Source organism: Sus scrofa, chromosome Y (genome assembly GCF_054392235.1).
Source record: "Sus scrofa isolate SSC_HxYL_T2T_F1_AM1 chromosome Y, Sscrofa_HxYL_maternal_Yorkshire_Landrace_v2.0, whole genome shotgun sequence".
Taxonomy (NCBI): domain Eukaryota; kingdom Metazoa; phylum Chordata; class Mammalia; order Artiodactyla; family Suidae; genus Sus; species Sus scrofa.
In genome coordinates, this window is record NC_139402.1 from 42,297,901 (window position 1) to 42,321,975 (window position 24,075).

Genomic DNA, 24,075 nt, shown 5'->3' on the forward strand with positions numbered 1-24,075 from the left:
AAAGAATACTTATCATCCAATTGTCCAATACATCCAATGGATCCTCCTTTAATTTCGTATCAACATACCTCCAGATCATGAGCTCAGGCTGCACGATGCACAACAAGTGAGGGGTGACGGTGAGAGCTTCCCACTTTGGGCCATCACTCGCCTCTCTTCTCACAGAGGGTCTGTGGTGTCACAATGCTTGGTGGGCAGCATGCCACTGCGATGGCAAGCATTGGGCCTGATCTTCTCAGATGGAAGGCAACTCCACCTCCTCTGTGCCCACCTGCTGTCTACAGAAGGATGGCTCTTCCCCTGAACGTGTGTCAGGCTCAACACGCTGGTTCCAGAACTGCATCCCAGGAATACACAGTCTGCAATCTCATGGGGAAAGAACATATGGGATTGAAAAAGACCCATTCCCCAAGGAGCCTGAACAGGAAAACAATGGCTGATGGAGGAAGAACAACACACGAGCATCCCTTTCCATGGGAGGAGGCTTTTCCACGGAAGGAAACTATGGAATATCTTTTCACCTGATTTCCACCCCATGCCATTGGAGAAGATTCAGGTACCATATCAAGGCTTTCAAACCTGTCTTCCAGTATGGAGCAGGGAGTGTAATGGACCCATTTTGGGAGTCAGGCCAGGAAGGAGAGAAGACTCTCGTACAAGTGTGCTGGTTTATCCCATTTGTGGGATATCCACCTTACACCAAGACATGTTCTTGGAGCAATTATCCTGCCATTCACGCTTGCTGGAATCCACAGCTGCTGTACCTCTCTCTCTCCTTCTTTGCATCTCCTTCTCTCTAGCTCTCTCACTCTCCCCTCGGCCCCCCTTCAATGTCTCTGGAATCCTCCTGCTACAAGTTGACCTGTGGTGATAATGGAGGAAATATAGTAGCCAAGAGAATGGTCCAAGTGATCCCCCATCCATTTATCCCTGTCATCCTAGGTCTGATCAAATATAAAATCCGTGGTCCAGAAAGACTTCCTGTGCTGTGTGGAGACACCCCAACTAGGTCAGCCTTCCACAACACTTCCCATATTCAGCCCTTCCTGTGGACACGCTGACCACTTCATATGTACTTCGGTCTGGAGGGTCCCATATTAGACTCAGAGAGCAACACACTTGTAACAACGTTCACATGAGTGCTCTCCCAAGAAATGGCTTCTCTGCAGCATTCCCTACCTGCTCCATGAGTTACTGTTCATTTGCTCGTGGGTGGATCTCTGCACTCGTTCTTTGGGGATTTAGAATAGCAAGTCTATGACTCTTCATGTCTCAATGATTGGGCATCCAAACAATGCTTTGAGCATCCTTGGCCAGTGGGCTGGCCAATCATAGCCCAGAGGGCAAGATGTCTGTCAACCAAATCCATCTCTCTAAGGAATAGACCTCCACATTCTCTAGCCTCAGGAGTGTCAGGGACAGAGCCCACTCCCTTCCAGGATGGAACTTTCAATACGCTCCAATTGCAGGCATCATCACAGGGCTCCTGGAAGTTCAGACAAGCGACCCACCTTTCCTACCTTATGACTGTAGACACAACAAACACACTGGCGCTCGCCCCACGCACCACACTCCCAGGAAGCACTCCATGAGAGGGAGGGCTTGTTCTTATCCCCCTGTGGAAAAGGCACCTGAAAGAGACCGGTTACATCTCGGTTAAATGGCCTCTGTTTGGAGGGCTCCCCTGTGGCTTAGGCTATGGAAATATGGATTCAGAAGTGTGGAGCTGAAAAGGCCCCATTGGGACTGTCTTCGTCAGGGGTTACATCCAGGGCCTCCTGCTTGGGGGCGAGCATTGGGGCATGGATGTCTTGTTTGTACACCAGGATGTCTTGTTTCAAATGGCCATGAAGCACAATTCTTTCTTCACATGGAGGAACTCCCTTGAGGTATTCTGCCCACTGATGCCCTGAAGATATCACATGTTCAAGCACCAAGCCTCTAGAATCCACATTGAGCTTGGGAGCCTGATGAGAGTGGTGGCTAGGAGTCTACAGATGGAGGTAATCGTGTTCATCCAAGAGGACCACCCATCTGGTGGATCCTCCTTTCCATCAACTTCGACAGACCTCCAGAGCAAGAGCTCATGGTGTCCATCATTGAACTCTCAATGTTTGAGTGGGAGAATGTCCCACATATGGCCCATCTCACACCTCTTTTCTCACAGAGAGGTTGTTTGGGCACAAGGCTCCATGGGCATCATATCAGTGCCATGGCCACCGCTGGCACTGCACCTTGCAGAAGGAAGGCAACTCCACACCCTGGGGAACCCAATTTTCTCTATCATGATGGATCTCTGATAACATGTGGAGCACGTCAGGGTCACGTCCTTCCTCAGTCACTGCCTCACACGAATACACAGGACAGAATCTCTTTTGCAGAGAAAAGATGTCATTCCAAACACCCAAACTAAAGACCCTGGACAGTGAAATCAAGGAACGACTGAGCAAGAACACCGTATGAGCTGCTATTTCCATAGGAAGGGTCTTTTCCCCTTAGGGAACATATACGGTGTCATTTAACTTGACACGCCCCTCGCCTCATTTGAGAAGATATCAATGCCAAGCAGGGAGGACTGCTTGCAGCCGACATATTTCTAGAGACAGGCCAAGAAAGAGTGAAAATCTCATGCAAGAGTCCTGATATAGCCTTTGTGTCTAAGAGTCCCTGGAAACACAGACAAGGGCTTGGGAATGAAACTGTGCGCTGGAATGTGGCTTGTATCCAAATGTCATCTGTCACTCTCTCTCTCTCCCGCTCTCTCTCTCTCTCTCTTCCTCTCTGTCGGCTTCTTCCTCCTTCACATACTCTCGAATCCTCTTCATCCAAGGTGATCTGTGCTGCTCCAGGTTGGCATATCTCAGCCAGGAGAGCAGTCAAATTCTTTAACCAAGATTTTCCAACAGTCTTCCAAAATCCTATCAAATATAAAAGCATATTTCCTGAAATTATTCCTCTGTTTGTATGGAGACATTCCACCTTACACAGTGTTCCCCTATCTTACCATTGTCAGCCCTTCACACTGACCGATAACCATCCCATTTGTAGTGCGTTCTACATGGTCACAGATTTGACTCCCAGATCAACATCTTTTCAACCACCTACACATAAGGGTCCGAGTGAGAATTCACTTCTCTGCAGCACACCCCACGTGTGGGATCAGGTCTGTGAAGTGGCTGGTGAGGTGGATGCCTCGAGTCTTTGTAAGCGGACTTAGGAAATGTAGTCTCGGACTCTCCATGTCTCAGTGAATTGGCATCTACGAAGGGGTCTGAGCACCCTTCAGCAGGGTCTGAATGACAATGCGACACAGTTCAAGGATTCGGTCCCCTAAAACCAGTCTCCATTTGGGACAATTCTCCTCCTTCTCTAGACCCTCAATTGGCAGGCCAGAGGCCCCTCTCGTCCAAGAGCGACACCTCAAGACCTGCCCATGGAGCCCTCATCACAGGACTCACGGAGGTAACAAGAGAGACTCCTGAAATTCCCGACAATTGTGTTCCCCACAAACAAGCCAGCAGTGAAACTAGTCTCCCCACTTCCATCCAGCACCCCAGTAGACAGGACGTATGCTTATCAACGTGGGAAATACCCACCAGACATATCCCAGCTTCGTTCTCGGGAAATTTGTTACTGTGGATAGTCAGTGTGAGCTTTCATCTATTGACGTGTATGTCCCAAAGCAGGGAATTGTCCTTCCCCACATTCCAATATGTCCTCAGGGTTGATATTGATGGCCTCGTCCTTGGTTGAAGGCAGAGGGGCCTATTGTCATGGTTTGAGCTCTGGAATGAGATGTATCAACCCGGTCATACTTAGGAGTCTTTCTTCCCCTGTTGGAAAAGACTGGATGTGATAAGCTCACTGGTCCCTTTCAGATGGATCATACTCCAAAAGCAAGCCTGAGCCGTGGATATTTATCTTCTCAGGAGCCTGCTGAGAATGGTGGCCATGAGAAGAATGCTGGAAAGAATACTTATCATCCAAGTCTCCAATACATCCAATGGATCCTCCTTTAATTTCGTATCAACATACCTCCAGATCATGAGCTCAGGCTGCACGATGCACAACAATGAGGGGTGACGGTGAGAGCTTCCCACTTTGGGTCATCACTCGCCTCTCTTCTCACAGAGGGTCTGTGGTGTCACAACGCTTGGTGGGCAGCATGCCATTGCCATGGCATCCATTGGGCCTGACCTTCTCAGATGGAAGGCAACTCCACCTCCTCTGTGCCCACCTGCTGTCTACAGAAGGATGGCTCTTCCCCTGAACGTGTGTCAGGCTCAACACGCTGGTTCCAGAACTGCATCCCAGGAATACACAGTCTGCAATCTCATGGGGAAAGAACATATGGGATTGAAAAAGACCCATTCCCCAAGGAGCCTGAACAGGAAAACAATGGCTGATGGAGGAAGAACAACACACGAGCATCCCTTTCCATGGGAGGAGGCTTTTCCACGGAAGGAAACTATGGAATATCTTTTCACCTGATTTCCACCCCATGCCATTGGAGAAGATATAGGTACCATATCAAGGCTTTCAAACCTGTCTTCCAGTATGGAGCAGGGAGTGTAATGGACCCATTTTGGGAGTCAGGCCAGGAAGGAGAGAAGACTCTCGTACAAGTGTGCTGGTTTATCCCATTTGTGGGATATCCACCTTACACCAAGACATGTTCTTGGAGCAATTATCCTGCCATTCACGCTTGCTGGAATCCACAGCTGCTGTACCTCTCTCTCTCCTTCTTTGCATCTCCTTCTCTCTAGCTCTCTCACTCTCCCCTCGGCCCCCCTTCAATGTCTCTGGAATCCTCCTGCTACAAGTTGACCTGTGGTGATAATGGAGGAAATATAGTAGCCAAGAGAATGGTCCAAGTGATCCCCCATCCAGTTATCCCTGTCATCCTAGGTCTGATCAAATATAAAATCCGTGGTCCAGAAAGACTTCCTGTGCTGTGTGGAGACACCCCAACTAGGTCAGCCTTCCACAACACTTCCCATATTCAGCCCTTCCTGTGGACACGCTGACCACTTCATATGTACTTCGGTCTGGAGGGTCCCATATTGGACTCAGAGAGCAGCACACTTGTAACAACGTTCACATGAGTGCTCTCCCAAGAAATGGCTTCTCTGCAGCATTCCCTACCTGCTCCATGAGTTACTGTTCATTTGCTCGTGGGTGGATCTCTGCACTCGTTCTTTGGGGATTTAGAATAGCAAGTCTATGACTCTTCATGTCTCAATGATTGGGCATCCAAACAATGCTCTGAGCATCCTTGGCCAGTGGGCTGGCCAATCATAGCCCAGAGGGCAAGATGTCTGTCAACCAAATCCATCTCTCTAAGGAATAGACCTCCCCATTCTCTAGCCTCAGGAGTGTCAGGGACAGAGCCCACTCCCTTCCAGGATGGAACTTTCAATACGCTCCAATTGCAGGCATCATCACAGGGCTCCTGGAAGTTCAGACAAGCGACCCACCTTTCCTACCTTATGACTGTAGACACAACAAACACACTGGCGCTCGCCCCACGCACCACACTCCCAGGAAGCACTCCATGAGAGGGAGGGCTTGTTCTTATCCCCCTGTGGAAAAGGCACCTGAAAGAGACCGGTTACATCTCGGTTAAATGGCCTCTGTTTGGAGGGCTCCCCTGTGGCTTAGGCTATGGAAATATGGATTCAGAAGTGTGGAGCTGAAAAGGCCCCATTGGGACTGTCTTCGTCAGGGGTTACATCCAGGGCCTCCTGCTTGGGGGCGAGCATTGGGGCATGGATATCTTGTTTGTACACCAGGATGTCTTGTTTCAAATGGCCATGAAGCACAATTCTTTCTTCACATGGAGGAACTCCCTTGAGGTATTCTGCCCACTGATGCCCTGAAGATATCACATGTTCAAGCACCAAGCCTCTAGAATCCACATTGAGCTTGGGAGCCTGATGAGAGTGGTGGCTAGGAGTCTACAGATGGAGGTAATCGTGTTCATCCAAGAGGACCACCCATCTGGTGGATCCTCCTTTCCATCAACTTCGACAGACCTCCAGAGCAAGAGCTCATGGTGTCCATCATTGAACTCTCAATGTTTGAGTGGGAGAATGTCCCACATATGGCCCATCTCACACCTCTTTTCTCACAGAGAGGTTGTTTGGGCACAAGGCTCCATGGGCATCATATCAGTGCCATGGCCACCGCTGGCACTGCACCTTGCAGAAGGAAGGCAACTCCACACCCTGGGGAACCCAATTTTCTCTATCATGATGGATCTCTGATAACATGTGGAGCACGTCAGGGTCACGTCCTTCCTCAGTCACTGCCTCACACGAATACACAGGACAGAATCTCTTTTGGAGAGAAAAGATGTCATTCCAAACACCCAAACAAAAGACCCTGGACAGTGAAATCAAGGAACGACTGAGCAAGAACACCGTATGAGCTGCTATTTCCATAGGAAGGGTCTTTTCCCCTTAGGGAACATATACGGTGTCATTTAACTTGACACGCCCCTCGCCTGATTTGAGAAGATATCAATGCCAAGCAGGGAGGACTGCTTGCAGCCGACATATTTCTAGAGACAGGCCAAGAAAGAGTGAAAATCTCATGCAAGAGTCCTGATATAGCCTTTGTGTCTAAGAGTCCCTGGAAACACAGACAAGGGCTTGGGAATGAAACTGTGCGCTGGAATGTGGCTTGTATCCAAATGTCATCTGTCACTCTCTCTCTCTCCCGCTCTCTCTCTCTCTCTCTTCCTCTCTGTCGGCTTCTTCCTCCTTCACATACTCTCGAATCCTCTTCATCCAAGGTGATCTGTGCTGCTCCAGGTTGGCATATCTCAGCCAGGAGAGCAGTCAAATTCTTTAACCAAGATTTTCCAACAGTCTTCCAAAATCCTATCAAATATAAAAGCATATTTCCTGAAATTATTCCTCTGTTTGTATGGAGACATTCCACCTTACACAGTGTTCCCCTATCTTACCATTGTCAGCCCTTCACACTGACCGATAACCATCCCATTTGTAGTGCGTTCTACATGGTCACAGATTTGACTCCCAGATCAACATCTTTTCAACCACCTACACATAAGGGTCCGAGTGAGAATTCACTTCTCTGCAGCACACCCCACGTGTGGGATCAGGTCTGTGAAGTGGCTGGTGAGGTGGATGCCTCGAGTCTTTGTAAGCGGACTTAGGAAATGTAGTCTCGGACTCTCCATGTCTCAGTGAATTGGCATCTACGAAGGGGTCTGAGCACCCTTCAGCAGGGTCTGAATGACAATGCGACAGAGTTCAAGGATTCGGTCCCCTCAAACCAGTCTCCATTTGGGACAATTCTCCTCCTTCTCTAGACCCTCAATTGGCAGGCCAGGGGCCCCTCTCGTCCAAGAGCGACACCTCAAGGCCTGCCCATGGAGCCCTCATCACAGGACTCACGGAGGTAACAAGAGAGACTCCTGAAATTCCCGACAATTGTGTTCCCCACAAACAAGCCAGCAGTGAAACTAGTCTCCCCACTTCCATCCAGCACCCCAGTAGACAGGACGTATGCTTATCAACGTGGGAAATACCCACCAGACATATCCCAGCTTCGTTCTCGGGAAATTTGTTACTGTGGATAGTCAGTGTGAGCTTTCATCTATTGACGTGTATGTCCCAAAGCAGGGAATTGTCCTTCCCCACATTCCAATATGTCCTCAGGGTTGATATTGAGGGCCTCGTCCTTGGTTGAAGGCAGAGGGGCCTATTGTCATGGTTTGAGCTCTGGAATGAGATGTATCAACCCGGTCATACTTAGGAGTCTTTCTTCCCCTGTTGGAAAAGACTGGATGTGATAAGCTCACTGGTCCCTTTCAGATGGATCATACTCCAAAAGCAAGCCTGAGCCGTGGATATTTATCTTCTCAGGAGCCTGCTGAGAATGGTGGCCATGAGAAGAATGCTGGAAAGAATACTTATCATCCAAGTCTCCAATACATCCAATGGATCCTCCTTTAATTTCGTATCAACATACCTCCAGATCATGAGCTCAGGCTGCACGATGCACAACAAGTGAGGGGTGACGGTGAGAGCTTCCCACTTTGGGCCATCACTCGCCTCTCTTCTCACAGAGGGTCTGTGGTGTCACAATGCTTGGTGGGCAGCATGCCACTGCGATGGCAAGCATTGGGCCTGATCTTCTCAGATGGAAGGCAACTCCACCTCCTCTGTGCCCACCTGCTGTCTACAGAAGGATGGCTCTTCCCCTGAACGTGTGTCAGGCTCAACACGCTGGTTCCAGAACTGCATCCCAGGAATACACAGTCTGCAATCTCATGGGGAAAGAACATATGGGATTGAAAAAGACCCATTCCCCAAGGAGCCTGAACAGGAAAACAATGGCTGATGGAGGAAGAACAACACACGAGCATCCCTTTCCATGGGAGGAGGCTTTTCCACGGAAGGAAACTATGGAATATCTTTTCACCTGATTTCCACCCCATGCCATTGGAGAAGATTCAGGTACCATATCAAGGCTTTCAAACCTGTCTTCCAGTATGGAGCAGGGAGTGTAATGGACCCATTTTGGGAGTCAGGCCAGGAAGGAGAGAAGACTCTCGTACAAGTGTGCTGGTTTATCCCATTTGTGGGATATCCACCTTACACCAAGACATGTTCTTGGAGCAATTATCCTGCCATTCACGCTTGCTGGAATCCACAGCTGCTGTACCTCTCTCTCTCCTTCTTTTCATCTCCTTCTCTCTAGCTCTCTCACTCTCCCCTCGGCCCCCCTTCAATGTCTCTGGAATCCTCCTGCTACAAGTTGACCTGTGGTGATAATGGAGGAAATATAGTAGCCAAGAGAATGGTCCAAGTGATCCCCCATCCAGTTATCCCTGTCATCCTAGGTCTGATCAAATATAAAATCCGTGGTCCAGAAAGACTTCCTGTGCTGTGTGGAGACACCCCAACTAGGTCAGCCTTCCACAACACTTCCCATATTCAGCCCTTCCTGTGGACACGCTGACCACTTCATATGTACTTCGGTCTGGAGGGTCCCATATTGGACTCAGAGAGCAGCACACTTGTAACAACGTTCACATGAGTGCTCTCCCAAGAAATGGCTTCTCGGCAGCATTCCCTACCTGCTCCATGAGTTACTGTTCATTTGCTCGTGGGTGGATCTCTGCACTCGTTCTTTGGGGATTTAGAATAGCAAGTCTATGACTCTTCATGTCTCAATGATTGGGCATCCAAACAATGCTCTGAGCATCCTTGGCCAGTGGGCTGGCCAATCATAGCCCAGAGGGCAAGATGTCTGTCAACCAAATCCATCTCTCTAAGGAATAGACCTCCCCATTCTCTAGCCTCAGGAGTGTCAGGGACAGAGCCCACTCCCTTCCAGGATGGAACTTTCAATACGCTCCAATTGCAGGCATCATCACAGGGCTCCTGGAAGTTCAGACAAGCGACCCACCTTTCCTACCTTATGACTGTAGACACAACAAACACACTGGCGCTCGCCCCACGCACCACACTCCCAGGAAGCACTCCATGAGAGGGAGGGCTTGTTCTTATCCCCCTGTGGAAAAGGCACCTGAAAGAGACCGGTTACATCTCGGTTAAATGGCCTCTGTTTGGAGGGCTCCCCTGTGGCTTAGGCTATGGAAATATGGATTCAGAAGTGTGGAGCTGAAAAGGCCCCATTGGGACTGTCTTCGTCAGGGGTTACATCCAGGGCCTCCTGCTTGGGGGAGAGCATTGGGGCATGGATGTCTTGTTTGTACACCAGGATGTCTTGTTTCAAATGGCCATGAAGCACAATTCTTTCTTCACATGGAGGAACTCCCTTGAGGTATTCTGCCCACTGATGCCCTGAAGATATCACATGTTCAAGCACCAAGCCTCTAGAATCCACAGTGAGCTTGGGAGCCTGATGAGAGTGGTGGCTAGGAGTCTACAGATGGAGGTAATCGTGTTCATCCAAGAGGACCACCCATCTGGTGGATCCTCCTTTCCATCAACTTCGACAGACCTCCAGAGCAAGAGCTCATGGTGTCCATCATTGAACTCTCAATGTTTGAGTGGGAGAATGTCCCACATATGGCCCATCTCACACCTCTTTTCTCACAGAGAGGTTGTTTGGGCACAAGGCTCCATGGGCATCATATCAGTGCCATGGCCACCGCTGGCACTGCACCTTGCAGAAGGAAGGCAACTCCACACCCTGGGGAACCCAATTTTCTCTATCATGATGGATCTCTGATAACATGTGGAGCACGTCAGGGTCACGTCCTTCCTCAGTCACTGCCTCACACGAATACACAGGACAGAATCTCTTTTGCAGAGAAAAGATGTCATTCCAAACACCCAAACAAAAGACCCTGGACAGTGAAATCAAGGAACGACTGAGCAAGAACACCGTATGAGCTGCTATTTCCATAGGAAGGGTCTTTTCCCCTTAGGGAACATATACGGTGTCATTTAACTTGACACGCCCCTCGCCTGATTTGAGAAGATATCAATGCCAAGCAGGGAGGACTGCTTGCAGCCGACATATTTCTAGAGACAGGCCAAGAAAGAGTGAAAATCTCATGCAAGAGTCCTGATATAGCCTTTGTGTCTAAGAGTCCCTGGAAACACAGACAAGGGCTTGGGAATGAAACTGTGCGCTGGAATGTGGCTTGTATCCAAATGTCATCTGTCACTCTCTCTCTCTCCCGCTCTCTCTCTCTCTCTCTTCCTCTCTGTCGGCTTCTTCCTCCTTCACATACTCTCGAATCCTCTTCATCCAAGGTGATCTGTGCTGCTCCAGGTTGGCATATCTCAGCCAGGAGAGCAGTCAAATTCTTTAACCAAGATTTTCCAACAGTCTTCCAAAATCCTATCAAATATAAAAGCATATTTCCTGAAATTATTCCTCTGTTTGTATGGAGACATTCCACCTTACACAGTGTTCCCCTATCTTACCATTGTCAGCCCTTCACACTGACCGATAACCATCCCATTTGTAGTGCGTTCTACATGGTCACAGATTTGACTCCCAGATCAACATCTTTTCAACCACCTACACATAAGGGTCCGAGTGAGAATTCACTTCTCTGCAGCACACCCCACGTGTGGGATCAGGTCTGTGAAGTGGCTGGTGAGGTGGATGCCTCGAGTCTTTGTAAGCGGACTTAGGAAATGTAGTCTCGGACTCTCCATGTCTCAGTGAATTGGCATCTACGAAGGGGTCTGAGCACCCTTCAGCAGGGTCTGAATGACAATGCGACACAGTTCAAGGATTCGGTCCCCTAAAACCAGTCTCCATTTGGGACAATTCTCCTCCTTCTCTAGACCCTCAATTGGCAGGCCAGAGGCCCCTCTCGTCCAAGAGCCACACCTCAAGACCTGCCCATGGAGCCCTCATCACAGGACTCACGGAGGTAACAAGAGAGACTCCTGAAATTCCCGACAATTGTGTTCCCCACAAACAAGCCAGCAGTGAAACTAGTCTCCCCACTTCCATCCAGCACCCCAGTAGACAGGACGTATGCTTATCAACGTGGGAAATACCCACCAGACATATCCCAGCTTCGTTCTCGGGAAATTTGTTACTGTGGATAGTCAGTGTGAGATTTCATCTATTGACGTGTATGTCCCAAAGCAGGGAATTGTCCTTCCCCACATTCCAATATGTCCTCAGGGTTGATATTGAGGGCCTCGTCCTTGGTTGAAGGCAGAGGGGCCTATTGTCATGGTTTGAGCTCTGGAATGAGATGTATCAACCCGGTCATACTTAGGAGTCTTTCTTCCCCTGTTGGAAAAGACTGGATGTGATAAGCTCACTGGTCCCTTTCAGATGGATCATACTCCAAAAGCAAGCCTGAGCCGTGGATATTTATCTTCTCAGGAGCCTGCTGAGAATGGTGGCCATGAGAAGAATGCTGGAAAGAATACTTATCATCCAAGTCTCCAATACATCCAATGGATCCTCCTTTAATTTCGTATCAACATACCTCCAGATCATGAGCTCAGGCTGCACGATGCACAACAATGAGGGGTGACGGTGAGAGCTTCCCACTTTGGGTCATCACTCGCCTCTCTTCTCACAGAGGGTCTGTGGTGTCACAACGCTTGGTGGGCAGCATGCCATTGCCATGGCATCCATTGGGCCTGACCTTCTCAGATTGAAGGCAACTCCACCTCCTCTGTGCCCACCTGCTGTCTACAGAAGGATGGCTCTTCCCCTGAACGTGTGTCAGGCTCAACACGCTGGTTCCAGAACTGCATCCCAGGAATACACAGTCTGCAATCTCATGGGGAAAGAACATATGGGATTGAAAAAGACCCATTCCCCAAGGAGCCTGAACAGGAAAACAATGGCTGATGGAGGAAGAACAACACACGAGCATCCCTTTCCATGGGAGGAGGCTTTTCCACGGAAGGAAACTATGGAATATCTTTTCACCTGATTTCCACCCCATGCCATTGGAGAAGATATAGGTACCATATCAAGGCTTTCAAACCTGTCTTCCAGTATGGAGCAGGGAGTGTAATGGACCCATTTTGGGAGTCAGGCCAGGAAGGAGAGAAGACTCTCGTACAAGTGTGCTGGTTTATCCCATTTGTGGGATATCCACCTTACACCAAGACATGTTCTTGGAGCAATTATCCTGCCATTCACGCTTGCTGGAATCCACAGCTGCTGTACCTCTCTCTCTCCTTCTTTTCATCTCCTTCTCTCTAGCTCTCTCACTCTCCCCTCGGCCCCCCTTCAATGTCTCTGGAATCCTCCTGCTACAAGTTGACCTGTGGTGATAATGGAGGAAATATAGTAGCCAAGAGAATGGTCCAAGTGATCCCCCATCCAGTTATCCCTGTCATCCTAGGTCTGATCAAATATAAAATCCGTGGTCCAGAAAGACTTCCTGTGCTGTGTGGAGACACCCCAACTAGGTCAGCCTTCCACAACACTTCCCATATTCAGCCCTTCCTGTGGACACGCTGACCACTTCATATGTACTTCGGTCTGGAGGGTCCCATATTGGACTCAGAGAGCAGCACACTTGTAACAACGTTCACATGAGTGCTCTCCCAAGAAATGGCTTCTCTGCAGCATTCCCTACCTGCTCCATGAGTTACTGTTCATTTGCTCGTGGGTGGATCTCTGCACTCGTTCTTTGGGGATTTAGAATAGCAAGTCTATGACTCTTCATGTCTCAATGATTGGGCATCCAAACAATGCTCTGAGCATCCTTGGCCAGTGGGCTGGCCAATCATAGCCCAGACGGCAAGATGTCTGTCAACCAAATCCATCTCTCTAAGGAATAGACCTCCCCATTCTCTAGCCTCAGGAGTGTCAGGGACAGAGCCCACTCCCTTCCAGGATGGAACTTTCAATACGCTCCAATTGCAGGCATCATCACAGGGCTCCTGGAAGTTCAGACAAGCGACCCACCTTTCCTACCTTATGACTGTAGACACAACAAACACACTGGCGCTCGCCCCACGCACCACACTCCCAGGAAGCACTCCATGAGAGGGAGGGCTTGTTCTTATCCCCCTGTGGAAAAGGCACCTGAAAGAGACCGGTTACATCTCGGTTAAATGGCCTCTGTTTGGAGGGCTCCCCTGTGGCTTAGGCTATGGAAATATGGATTCAGAAGTGTGGAGCTGAAAAGGCCCCATTGGGACTGTCTTCGTCAGGGGTTACATCCAGGGCCTCCTGCTTGGGGGCGAGCATTGGGGCATGGATGTCTTGTTTGTACACCAGGATGTCTTGTTTCAAATGGCCATGAAGCACAATTCTTTCTTCACATGGAGGAACTCCCTTGAGGTATTCTGCCCACTGATGCCCTGAAGATATCACATGTTCAAGCACCAAGCCTCTAGAATCCACATTGAGCTTGGGAGCCTGATGAGAGTGGTGGCTAGGAGTCTACAGATGGAGATAATCGTGTTCATCCAAGAGGACCACCCATCTGGTGGATCCTCCTTTCCATCAACTTCGACAGACCTCCAGAGCAAGAGCTCATGGTGTCCATCATTGAACTCTCAATGTTTGAGTGGGAGAATGTCCCACATATGGCCCATCTCACACCTCTTTTCTCACAGAGAGGTTGTTTGGGCACAAGGCTCCATGGGCATCATATCAGTGCCATGGCCACCGCTGGCACTGCACCTTGCAGAAGGAAGGCAACTCCACACACTGGGGAACCCAATTTTCTCTATCATGATGGATCTCTGATAACATGTGGAGCACGTCAGGGTCACGTCCTTCCTCAGTCACTTCCTCACACGAATACACAGGACAGAATCTCTTTTGCAGAGAAAAGATGTCATTCCAAACACCCAAACTAAAGACCCTGGACAGTGAAATCAAGGAACGACTGAGCAAGAACACCGTATGAGCTGCTATTTCCATAGGAAGGGTCTTTTCCCCTTAGGGAACATATACGGTGTCATTTAACTTGACACGCCCCTCGCCTCATTTGAGAAGATATCAATGCCAAGCAGGGAGGACTGCTTGCAGCCGACATATTTCTAGAGACAGGCCAAGAAAGAGTGAAAATCTCATGCAAGAGTCCTGATATAGCCTTTGTGTCTAAGAGTCCCTGGAAACACAGACAAGGGCTTGGGAATGAAACTGTGCGCTGGAATGTGGCTTGTATCCAAATGTCATCTGTCACTCTCTCTCTCTCCCGCTCTCTCTCTCTCTCTTTTCCTCTCTGTCGGCTTCTTCCTCCTTCACATACTCTCGAATCCTCTTCATCCAAGGTGATCTGTGCTGCTCCAGGTTGGCATATCTCAGCCAGGAGAGCAGTCAAATTCTTTAACCAAGATTTTCCAACAGTCTTCCAAAATCCTATCAAATATAAAAGCATATTTCCTGAAATTATTCCTCTGTTTGTATGGAGACATTCCACCTTACACAGTGTTCCCCTATCTTACCATTGTCAGCCCTTCACACTGACCGATAACCATCCCATTTGTAGTGCGTTCTACATGGTCACAGATTTGACTCCCAGATCAACATCTTTTCAACCACCTACACATAAGGGTCCGAGTGAGAATTCACTTCTCTGCAGCACACCCCACGTGTGGGATCAGGTCTGTGAAGTGGCTGGTGAGGTGGATGCCTCGAGTCTTTGTAAGCGGACTTAGGAAATGTAGTCTCGGACTCTCCATGTCTCAGTGAATTGGCATCTACGAAGGGGTCTGAGCACCCTTCAGCAGGGTCTGAATGACAATGCGACAGAGTTCAAGGATTCGGTCCCCTCAAACCAGTCTCCATTTGGGACAATTCTCCTCCTTCTCTAGACCCTCAATTGGCAGGCCAGGGGCCCCTCTCGTCCAAGAGCGACACCTCAAGCCCTGCCCATGGAGCCCTCATCACAGGACTCACGGAGGTAACAAGAGAGACTCCTGAAATTCCCGACAATTGTGTTCCCCACAAACAAGCCAGCAGTGAAACTAGTCTCCCCACTTCCATCCAGCACCCCAGTAGACAGGACGTATGCTTATCAACGTGGGAAATACCCACCAGACATATCCCAGCTTCGTTCTCGGGAAATTTGTTACTGTGGATAGTCAGTGTGAGATTTCATCTATTGACGTGTATGTCCCAAAGCAGGGAATTGTCCTTCCCCACATTCCAATATGTCCTCAGGGTTGATATTGAGGGCCTCGTCCTTGGTTGAAGGCAGAGGGGCCTATTGTCATGGTTTGAGCTCTGGAATGAGATGTATCAACCCGGTCATACTTAGGAGTCTTTCTTCCCCTGTTGGAAAAGACTGGATGTGATAAGCTCACTGGTCCCTTTCAGATGGATCATACTCCAAAAGCAAGCCTGAGCCGTGGATATTTATCTTCTCAGGAGCCTGCTGAGAATGGTGGCCATGAGAAGAATGCTGGAAAGAATACTTATCATCCAAGTCTCCAATACATCCAATGGATCCTCCTTTAATTTCGTATCAACATACCTCCAGATCATGAGCTCAGGCTGCACGATGCACAACAAGTGAGGGGTGACGGTGAGAGCTTCCCACTTTGGGCCATCACTCGCCTCTCTTCTCACAGAGGGTCTGTGGTGTCACAATGCTTGGTGGGCAGCATGCCACTGCGATGGCAAGCATTGGGCCTGATCTTCTCAGATGGAAGGCAACTCCACCTCCTCTGTGCCCACCTGCTGTCTACAGAAGGATGGCTCTTCCCCTGAACGTGTGTCAGGCTCAACACGCTGGTTCCAGAACTGCATCCCAGGAATACACAGTCTGCAATCTCATGGGGAAAGAACATATGGGATTGAAAAAGACCCATTCCCCAAGGAGCCTGAACAGGAAAACAATGGCTGATGGAGGAAGAACAACACACGAGCATCCCTTTCCATGGGAGGAGGCTTTTCCACGGAAGGAAACTATGGAATATCTTTTCACCTGATTTCCACCCCATGCCATTGGAGAAGATATAGGTACCATATCAAGGCTTTCAAACCTGTCTTCCAGTATGGAGCAGGGAGTGTAATGGACCCATTTTGGGAGTCAGGCCAGGAAGGAGAGAAGACTCTCGTACAAGTGTGCTGGTTTATCCCATTTGTGGGATATCCACCTTACACCAAGACATGTTCTTGGAGCAATTATCCTGCCATTCACGCTTGCTGGAATCCACAGCTGCTGTACCTCTCTCTCTCCTTCTTTTCATCTCCTTCTCTCTAGCTCTCTCACTCTCCCCTCGGCCCCCCTTCAATGTCTCTGGAATCCTCCTGCTACAAGTTGACCTGTGGTGATAATGGAGGAAATATAGTAGCCAAGAGAATGGTCCAAGTGATCCCCCATCCAGTTATCCCTGTCATCCTAGGTCTGATCAAATATAAAATCCGTGGTCCAGAAAGACTTCCTGTGCTGTGTGGAGACACCCCAACTAGGTCAGCCTTCCACAACACTTCCCATATTCAGCCCTTCCTGTGGACACGCTGACCACTTCATATGTACTTCGGTCTGGAGGGTCCCATATTGGACTCAGAGAGCAGCACACTTGTAACAACGTTCACATGAGTGCTCTCCCAAGAAATGGCTTCTCGGCAGCATTCCCTACCTGCTCCATGAGTTACTGTTCATTTGCTCGTGGGTGGATCTCTGCACTCGTTCTTTGGGGATTTAGAATAGCAAGTCTATGACTCTTCATGTCTCAATGATTGGGCATCCAAACAATGCTCTGAGCATCCTTGGCCAGTGGGCTGGCCAATCATAGCCCAGAGGGCAAGATGTCTGTCAACCAAATCCATCTCTCTAAGGAATAGACCTCCCCATTCTCTAGCCTCAGGAGTGTCAGGGACAGAGCCCACTCCCTTCCAGGATGGAACTTTCAATACGCTCCAATTGCAGGCATCATCACAGGGCTCCTGGAAGTTCAGACAAGCGACCCACCTTTCCTACCTTATGACTGTAGACACAACAAACACACTGGCGCTCGCCCCACGCACCACACTCCCAGGAAGCACTCCATGAGAGGGAGGGCTTGTTCTTATCCCCCTGTGGAAAAGGCACCTGAAAGAGACCGGTTACATCTCGGTTAAATGGCCTCTGTTTGGAGGGCTCCCCTGTGGCTTAGGCTATGGAAATATGGATTCAGAAGTGTGGAGCTGAAAAGGCCCCATTGGGACTGTCTTCGTCAGGGGTTACATCCAGGGCCTCCTGCTTGGGGGCGAGCATTGGGGCATGGATGTCTTGTTTGTACACCAGGATGTCTTGTTTCAAATGGCCATGAAGCACAATTCTTTCTTCACATGGAGGAACTCCCTTGAGGTATTCTGCCCACTGATGCCCTGAAGATATCACATGTTCAAGCACCAAGCCTCTAGAATCCACAGTGAGCTTGGGAGCCTGATGAGAGTGGTGGCTAGGAGTCTACAGATGGAGGTAATCGTGTTCATCCAAGAGGACCACCCATCTGGTGGATCCTCCTTTCCATCAACTTCGACAGACCTCCAGAGCAAGAGCTCATGGTGTCCATCATTGAACTCTCAATGTTTGAGTGGGAGAATGTCCCACATATGGCCCATCTCACACCTCTTTTCTCACAGAGAGGTTGTTTGGGCACAAGGCTCCATGGGCATCATATCAGTGCCATGGCCACCGCTGGCACTGCACCTTGCAGAAGGAAGGCAACTCCACACCCTGGGGAACCCAATTTTCTCTATCATGATGGATCTCTGATAACATGTGGAGCACGTCAGGGTCAAGTCCTTCCTCAGTCACTGCCTCACACGAATACACAGGACAGAATCTCTTTTGCAGAGAAAAGATGTCATTCCAAACACCCAAACTAAAGACCCTGGACAGTGAAATCAAGGAACGACTGAGCAAGAACACCGTATGAGCTGCTATTTCCATAGGAAGGGTCTTTTCCCCTTAGGGAACATATACGGTGTCATTTAACTTGACACGCCCCTCGCCTGATTTGAGAAGATATCAATGCCAAGCAGGGAGGACTGCTTGCAGCCGACATATTTCTAGAGACAGGCCAAGAAAGAGTGAAAATCTCATGCAAGAGTCCTGATATAGCCTTTGTGTCTAAGAGTCCCTGGAAACACAGACAAGGGCTTGGGAATGAAACTGTGCGCTGGAATGTGGCTTGTATCCAAATGTCATCTGTCACTCTCTCTCTCTCCCGCTCTCTCTCTCTCTCTCTTCCTCTCTGTCGGCTTCTTCCTCCTTCACATACTCTCGAATCCTCTTCATCCAAGGTGATCTGTGCTGCTCCAGGTTGGCATATCTCAGCCAGGAGAGCAGTCAAATTCTTTAACCAAGATTTTCCAACAGTCTTCCAAAATCCTATCAAATATAAAAGCATATTTCCTGAAATTATTCCTCTGTTTGTATGGAGACATTCCACCTTACACAGTGTTCCCCTATCTTACCATTGTCAGCCCTTCACACTGACCGATAACCATCCCATTTGTAGTGCGTTCTACATGGTCACAGATTTGACTCCCAGATCAACATCTTTTCAACCACCTACACATAAGGGTCCGAGTGAGAATTCACTTCTCTGCAGCACACCCCACGTGTGGGATCAGGTCTGTGAAGTGGCTGGTGAGGTGGATGCCTCGAGTCTTTGTAAGCGGACTTAGGAAATGTAGTCTCGGACTCTCCATGTCTCAGTGAATTGGCATCTACGAAGGGGTCTGAGCACCCTTCAGCAGGGTCTGAATGACAATGCGACAGAGTTCAAGGATTCGGTCCCCTCAAACCAGTCTCCATTTGGGACAATTCTCCTCCTTCTCTAGACCCTCAATTGGCAGGCCAGGGGCCCCTCTCGTCCAAGAGCGACACCTCAAGCCCTGCCCATGGAGCCCTCATCACAGGACTCACGGAGGTAACAAGAGAGACTCCTGAAATTCCCGACAATTGTGTTCCCCACAAACAAGCCAGCAGTGAAACTAGTCTCCCCACTTCCATCCAGCACCCCAGTAGACAGGACGTATGCTTATCAACGTGGGAAATACCCACCAGACATATCCCAGCTTCGTTCTCGGGAAATTTGTTACTGTGGATAGTCAGTGTGAGCTTTCATCTATTGACGTGTATGTCCCAAAGCAGGGAATTGTCCTTCCCCACATTCCAATATGTCCTCAGGGTTGATATTGAGGGCCTCGTCCTTGGTTGAAGGCAGAGGGGCCTATTGTCATGGTTTGAGCTCTGGAATGAGATGTATCAACCCGGTCATACTTAGGAGTCTTTCTTCCCCTGTTGGAAAAGACTGGATGTGATAAGCTCACTGGTCCCTTTCAGATGGATCATACTCCAAAAGCAAGCCTGAGCCGTGGATATTTATCTTCTCAGGAGCCTGCTGAGAATGGTGGCCATGAGAAGAATGCTGGAAAGAATACTTATCATCCAAGTCTCCAATACATCCAATGGATCCTCCTTTAATTTCGTATCAACATACCTCCAGATCATGAGCTCAGGCTGCACGATGCACAACAAGTGAGGGGTGACGGTGAGAGCTTCCCACTTTGGGCCATCACTCGCCTCTCTTCTCACAGAGGGTCTGTGGTGTCACAATGCTTGGTGGGCAGCATGCCATTGCCATGGCAACCATTGGGCCTGACCTTCTCAGATGGAAGGCAACTCCACCTCCTCTGTGCCCACCTGCTGTCTACAGAAGGATGGCTCTTCCCCTGAACGTGTGTCAGGCTCAACACGCTGGTTCCAGAACTGCATCCCAGGAATACACAGTCTGCAATCTTTTGGGGAAAGGACATATGGGATTGAAAAAGACCCATTCCCCAAGGAGCCTGAACAGGAAAACAATGGCTGATGGAGGAAGAACAACACACGAGCATCCCTTTCCATGGGAGGAGACTTTTCCACGGAAGGAAACTATGGAATATCTTTTCACCTGATTTCCACCCCATGCCATTGGAGAATATATAGGTACCATATCAAGGCTTTCAAACCTGTCTTCCAGTATGGAGCAGGGATGGTAATGGACCCATTTTGGGAGTCAGGCCAGGAAGGAGAGAAGACTCTCGTACAAGTGTGCTGGTTTATCCCATTTGTGGGATATCCACCTTACACCAAGACATGTTCTTGGAGCAATTATCCTGCCATTCACGCTTTCTGGAATCCACAGCTGCTGTACCTCTCTCTCTCCTTCTTTGCATCTCCTTCTCTCTAGCTCTCTCACTCTCCCCTCGGCCCACCTTCAATATCTCTTGAATCCTCCTGCTGCAAGTTGACCTGTGGTGATAATGGAGGAAATATAGTAGCCAAGAGAATGGTCCAAGTGATCCCCCATCCATTTATCCCTGTCATCCTAGGTCTGATCAAATATAAAATCCGTGGTCCAGAAAGACTTCCTGTGCTGTGTGGAGACACACCAACTAGGTCATCCTTCCACAACTCTTCCCATATTCAGCCCTTCCTGTGGACACGCTGACCACTTCATATGTACTTCGGTCTGGAGGGTCCCATATTAGACTCAGAGAGCAACACACTTGTAACAACGTTCACATGAGTGCTCTCCCAAGAAATGGCTTCTCTGCAGCATTCCCTACCTGCTCCATGAGTTACTGTTCATTTGCTTGTGGGTGGATCTCTGCACTCGTTCTTTGGGGATTTAGAATAGCAAGTCTATGACTCTTCATGTCTAAATGATTGGGCATCCAAACAATGCTCTGAGCATCCTTGGCCAGTGGGCTGGCCAATCATAGCCCAGACGGCAAGATGTCTGTCAACCAAATCCATCTCTCTAAGGAATAGACCTCCCCATTCTCTAGCCTCAGGAGTGTCAGGGACAGAGCCCACTCCCTTCCAGGATGGAACTTTCAATACGCTCCAATTGCAGGCATCATCACAGGGCTCCTGGAAGTTCAGACAAGCGACCCACCTTTCCTACCTTATGACTGTAGACACAACAAACACACTGGCGCTCGCCCCACGCACCACACTCCCAGGAAGCACTCCATGAGAGGGAGGGCTTGTTCTTATCCCCCTGTGGAAAAGGCACCTGAAAGAGACCGGTTACATCTCGGTTAAATGGCCTCTGTTTGGAGGGCTCCCCTGTGGCTTAGGCTATGGAAATATGGATTCAGAAGTGTGGAGCTGAAAAGGCCCCATTGGGACTGTCTTCGTCAGGGGTTACATCCAGGGCCTCCTGCTTGGGGGCGAGCATTGGGGCATGGATGTCTTGTTTGTACACCAGGATGTCTTGTTTCAAATGGCCATGAAGCACAATTCTTTCTTCACATGGAGGAACTCCCTTGAGGTATTCTGCCCACTGATGCCCTGAAGATATCACATGTTCAAGCACCAAGCCTCTAGAATCCACATTGAGCTTGGGAGCCTGATGAGAGTGGTGGCTAGGAGTCTACAGATGGAGATAATCGTGTTCATCCAAGAGGACCACCCATCTGGTGGATCCTCCTTTCCATCAACTTCGACAGACCTCCAGAGCAAGAGCTCATGGTGTCCATCATTGAACTCTCAATGTTTGAGTGGGAGAATGTCCCACATATGGCCCATCTCACACCTCTTTTCTCACAGAGAGGTTGTTTGGGCACAAGGCTCCATGGGCATCATATCAGTGCCATGGCCACCGCTGGCACTGCACCTTGCAGAAGGAAGGCAACTCCACACCCTGGGGAACCCAATTTTCTCTATCATGATGGATCTCTGATAACATGTGGAGCACGTCAGGGTCAAGTCCTTCCTCAGTCACTGCCTCACACGAATACACAGGACAGAATCTCTTTTGCAGAGAAAAGATGTCATTCCAAACACCCAAACTAAAGACCCTGGACAGTGAAATCAAGGAACGACTGAGCAAGAACACCGTATGAGCTGCTATTTCCATAGGAAGGGTCTTTTCCCCTTAGGGAACATATACGGTGTCATTTAACTTGACACGCCCCTCGCCTCATTTGAGAAGATATCAATGCCAAGCAGGGAGGACTGCTTGCAGCCGACATATTTCTAGAGACAGGCCAAGAAAGAGTGAAAATCTCATGCAAGAGTCCTGATATAGCCTTTGTGTCTAAGAGTCCCTGGAAACACAGACAAGGGCTTGGGAATGAAACTGTGCGCTGGAATGTGGCTTGTATCCAAATGTCATCTGTCACTCTCTCTCTCTCCCGCTCTCTCTCTCTCTCTCTTCCTCTCTGTCGGCTTCTTCCTCCTTCACATACTCTCGAATCCTCTTCATCCAAGGTGATCTGTGCTGCTCCAGGTTGGCATATCTCAGCCAGGAGAGCAGTCAAATTCTTTAACCAAGATTTTCCAACAGTCTTCCAAAATCCTATCAAATATAAAAGCATTTTTCCTGAAATTATTCCTCTGTTTGTATGCAGACATTCCACCTTACACAGTGTTCCCCTATCTTACCATTGTCAGCCCTTCACACTGACCGATAACCATCCCATTTGTACTGCGTTCTACATGGTCACAGATTTGACCCCAGATCAACATCTTTTCAACCACCTACACATAAGGGACCGAGTGAGAATTCAGTTCTCTGCAGCACACCCCACGTGTGGGATCAGGTCTGTGAAGTGGCTGGTGAGGTGGATGCCTCGAGTCTTTGTAAGCGGACTTAGGAAATGTAGTCTCGGACTCTCCATGTCTCAGTGAATTGGCATCTACGAAGGGGTCTGAGCACCCTTCAGCAGGGTCTGAATGACAATGCGACAGAGTTCAAGGATTCGGTCCCCTAAAACCAGCCTCCATTTGGGACAATTCTCCTCCTTCTCTAGACCCTCAATTGGCAGGCCAGGGGCCCCTCTCGTCCAAGAACGAAACCTCAAGACCTGCCCATGGAGCCCTCATCACAGGACTCACGGAGGTAACAAGAGAGACTCCTGAAATTCCCGACAATTGTGTTCCCCACAAACAAGCCAGCAGTGAAACTAGTCTCCCCACTTCCATCCAGCACCCCAGTAGACAGGACGTATGCTTATCCACGTGGGAAATACCCACCAGACATATCCCAGCTTCGTTCTCGGGAAATTTGTTACTGTGGATAGTCAGTGTGAGCTTTCATCTATTGACGTGTATGTCCCAAAGCAGGGAATTGTCCTTCCCCACATTCCAATATGTCCTCAGGGTTGATATTGAGGGCCTCGTCCTTGGTTGAAGGCAGAGGGGCCTATTGTCATGGTTTGAGCTCTGGAATGAGATGTATCAACCCGGTCATACTTAGGAGTCTTTCTTCCCCTGTTGGAAAAGATTGGATGTGATAAGCTCACTGGTCCCTTTCAGATGGATCATACTCCAAAAGCAAGCCTGAGCCGTGGATATTTATCTTCTCAGGAGCCTGCTGAGAATGGTGGCCATGAGAAGAATGCTGGAAAGAATACTTATCATCCAAGTCTCCAATACATCCAATGGATCCTCCTTTAATTTCGTATCAACATACCTCCAGATCATGAGCTCAGGCTGCACGATGCACAACAAGTGAGGGGTGACGGTGAGAGCTTCCCACTTTGGGCCATCACTCGCCTCTCTTCTCACAGAGGGTCTGTGGTGTCACAACGCTTGGTGGGCAGCATGCCATTGCCATGGCATCCATTGGGCCTGACCTTCTCAGATGGAAGGCAACTCCACCTCCTCTGTGCCCACCTGCT